This window comes from Tenebrio molitor, chromosome 9, assembly GCF_963966145.1.
Source record: "Tenebrio molitor chromosome 9, icTenMoli1.1, whole genome shotgun sequence".
NCBI lineage: Eukaryota > Metazoa > Arthropoda > Insecta > Coleoptera > Tenebrionidae > Tenebrio > Tenebrio molitor.
This window is the reverse complement of record NC_091054.1, coordinates 17658767-17662781: the sequence shown is the minus strand read 5'-3', so window position 1 is coordinate 17662781 and position 4015 is coordinate 17658767. Positions and strand designations below refer to the sequence as shown.

Sequence of the window (4015 nt, the reverse complement as noted above, 5' to 3'; positions counted from 1 at the left end):
ATGACCATTTCAATATCAACGATTAATGCTACAGATTACTTCGAAAAAGGTATGTCAATTTCCTTTTGTTGTTATAATTTTCGTAGTGAAGGTATAATAAAAAATAGCGTATGGTACACGTGTATATAGGGCATTTAAAGATTATAAGACGCCAAAGGGCCAAAATCGCCGTTCACGCCCGAAATGCAAACATTATTTTTTGTAAAATTTTGTTCCAGAATTTTATTTATTAAGTGTTTCTCTGCATATGCATCATCGGCGGATAATTCTTCAACAAACAATTTAAAATTTTTCAGGTTGTTCGCACATAACATAGCTACTTCAAGCCAAGTACCCTATCTTGTTACGATGGATTCTGGCGGTAAGGGCAAGTTAGAAAATCGTTCCCTAAACCCTTGAATTCTGAGTGTCTCCACAACTCGTGCAAACCCATGAGCCAAACAAGTACAATGTATAAAATTTCTGTACAAAGCATTAAGAGATTTACCAGCCTTGCCCATATATGGAGTAGAGTAGTTAGTTGGTACAATATTTGGCAAAAAAAAGCGACTCAGTCTGTCTTGCACAAATGTAATAATAGTTTTATGGTTTGTTTTCTCCAATTCTTTAGTGGAATTTAGATAAGGTTTTTCGAGAGTTTCTTCGTTCAATACTCCTATCAATAAATTTGCTACATATCTCCCACATTTATCCGTAGTTTCAGCCACAGTAAACCAGATATAATTATCCCCAATAATATTTTTAATTTTTGAAAAAACATCATGAATTTTACTTAAATAATGTTTTCTAATTGTCCTTTCGCTTGGAATTGGTTTCGAACACTGGTCCTTAAGAAATTTTGTCAGAACTGGGTTGTCTAATTTTCTGAATGGAATGTTGGCCGCCACAAAGGCGTTACACAATTGATAGGAAAAGTCCTGCTGGTTGCTGTCCTTGCTAAACGATTGCGGTAAAGTTTGTTGATGTAGCTTACTATCTCTTTTTAAATTCTCCTTATGTTTCGGTGTTCTGAGATGTTGATCAACCCCATACATTTTCTCAGCAGAAATCTATTACACAATTAAAAAATATATCAAAATTTAAACATAATTTCACACTTACCGTTCTAGCACACACTCTGCAAAATATTTTATTCCCCAATATTCCGGGATAATTTCTAATCCACTCACTCGGACAAACGGTTTTACTGATTTTTGGCATTTTATTGTAACCTACCTGAGGGGATGGTCCACTGCCTCGGCATCAGTCGCAGAGCAATTCTTGTATTGGGGGGTTCCTTTTCGACAAAATTAGGGCGCCACGGATTTGGTTGAAAAAAAGGATTTAAAATTTTGACTCTGGGTCCAAATCAGAAGACCTCAGAGGAAAATTCCGGCAACTCAATGATACAAACGCATAAATAAAAACGTGTATTGGTAAAAAATGGAAAAATGAACATGAAAAAAGTACTTTGATTTGTAATTGGAGTTGTAAAAATAAAATTGAGTTAATTTAGCAAGCCGCTACCATTTAAAAGTAAAAATTAAATTTAATTCGGTTTTTGACCCGAGAAATTGTCCTATATTGGAGCGCGTGGCCACGTCTCGTACAGGGCGTTGATTTACTACAAAAATATTTGACTGTTCCGAGCGAACAATCACGCGTAGTAGCTAGCCCTTCACAATTTTTTTCGCAAGTTGTTTTATAAAAATCCAGCGCACTTGCGCGTCAACTAGGTAGCAGATTAACGGAACAAAGCGTCCGTTCCTGATGGTAATTTTCCGCAAAGAATGGAAAGCTCTGACCGTAGTTGCTGCGGTGGTGGTCGCTGCCGAAAGCTGGACTCCGGGACTCCGGTAAGGGTGGCTTTTGGCGGGGGTGGATGCACCTGCGCGGAGCGTTGTGAGTTGCTCGCCTCAAGGATCCGGCGGTAGCTCCTGTGGGACACGGACTTGCCTCTGGAGGGTCCGGGACACGAAGGCGTTATTTTGCGGTAGGTCGAAGATAGTTTGCGAGAATGACGAGATAAGAAAAAAAAGGCCTGGGGAAGACAATAGAAAGTTACCCAGCTGAAGAAAAAAAGACGGAAGGTCGACGATAAGAAGGTTGGAGGTCTCACCTGAGCTTTTACTCTGGCCTTTCGGGAATTTGTTCTGCGAGATGTCCAGTCGTGGATTTCTCGACTGCGGCAGCGAGATTATAGCAGCTTCTTCCCTTTTGCGGCACTTGACGGTAATTCGACGGTACGTTCACCACGTAAACAAGCTTGGTGTACGCGCAAAACGGGAAGAGAGCTAAAATCTCTTATCTCTCCCTTTTATTAACTGGTGTTTTTGTTAATTCGACGTGAAATTGAGTGGGCCAATGGTGTACTGCCGTATGCTGTGGTCGCAGGAAAAGTGGGGTGTTGGATTTTTATGAGAGAAGACAGTTGACAGACCAAAATAAACAAAGAAGTGAGGTTTAGTTTAATGAAATTGATGGAAAATGGAGAAATCAGCAAACCTTTGCTCGCTGAGTCACACGTAGAGGACAATGGGCATTTAAATTGAACTAGTTTCGCCCACGGACTAGTTCGCGGCACGAAGGAACGAAGGCACTCAAATTGAGGCTCACGGTGCCCGAGCGTGGGCCCCCAGGGTAAAGTTGAAAGGAACAAGGTGGCTAAACTACCCTGCTAGTAAAGCTGTTTCCGTAGGTGACTGTGGAATTTGGTTCTGACTTTCGGAAGACTCTTACTTCCCCTAAATCACAAAGGGTGGCGATATTCTTCAGCCCTTCACCACAGGGCGATGAAGATGAGGAACTTTATAAAAAAAATGCGGAAATGAAAGAGGTTGATGGTGTGATTATATCAAGTATCCATCGAATTACCGGAAATGAGTAATTTAAACAATTGTTTCTGAGGCAGAGTCAAAACTGTTTTTCAGCACGTAGCGCAAAGGAACCCTCAATACAAAAATCACGACTTTGGGATTTTTTGCCAAAAATGGGGCGCTTTAGCCCGTTACATTATTATTAATTATTCCAAGCAATCAGCATCAGTCACAACACGAAAACAAGACACACAGCTGATCATCTGACAACAGAACAGAACTGATCACTGATCAGACAATTTGGTGGTGGTGGGGGTGAGGTCACCAACGCCACCTATCACGAAACCAAGCAGGCACTGTCGTCGTCAGCGTTGTGATAAAAATGTAATTCGCGATTTCGGATAAGCAACATGACCTCTAGCGGTGGGATGTCAAATCATCGAAAATTATCCTTTAATACATAGCAAATGGCAAAAGTAGCATAACGAACGGTGTACGGGCCACAGGTACGGGGGTTAGTGACAAAAAGTGATGTTACAATGGGCAAAAAGAAAGTAGATAAAACCAAGTGTTGTGTCCATGGTTGTCACACACACAGAGCGAAAGACAGAGAGACCAGCTTTCATTACTTTCCACGCTAAAATAGTTGTCAAGTGCAAATCATAACATTTTTGGCGGCAAGGAAAGTATAGACAGAAGAAAAGCGTGGGAAAAGGTTTTGTTATTGAGAAAACCTGCGAGTATGTGGAAAACATTTTTTACGTGAAGATTTTATAAATCGTAAGTTCCACGAATTTGAGGTTAAAAGTTTGTAGTTTATTCTACTTTTTTCAACTCCACGCAGCATTTCCCAAAAATTGCGATTGAAGGAATTTGCTGTTCCTTCTCAAAAGTTATCCAAAAGGACACACGACACAGAGAAAGTTTGCATCAAAAATTACAGGCAAAGTAGACTGTAGTGCACTTGACATAATAAGTGAGAAGGTGATTGTATTAAATAAAAAGACATTTAGTTTATTGATGTATTTTTATTGAAAACTTGTTGCTGTAAGTAAAATTTAATTGAAATTTAACGAAAAAAGTTTAAAATTACCTGTACTGTATCCCATCACACTGTACCACATATCGACTGTCAGCAGAAGCCTCCAAGTATTTAAAAATTGTAGCTAACCGAAGAAAAGCCTTCCTGTAACTGAAATATCAGCATATAGTATGTTTTC

The 4015-nt window shown here is 39.8% G+C and overlaps 1 long non-coding RNA gene across 1 annotated transcript; it reads left to right on the top strand.

The window, feature by feature from the left end:
• Window positions 1-3107: 3107 nt before the first annotated feature.
• LOC138138778 (uncharacterized) lies at window positions 3108-3812 on the top strand. The gene is made up of 2 exons (XR_011162103.1): window positions 3108-3575; window positions 3640-3812. It is a non-coding gene; the product is annotated as an uncharacterized lncRNA (long non-coding RNA).
• Window positions 3813-4015: the final 203 nt, after the last annotated feature.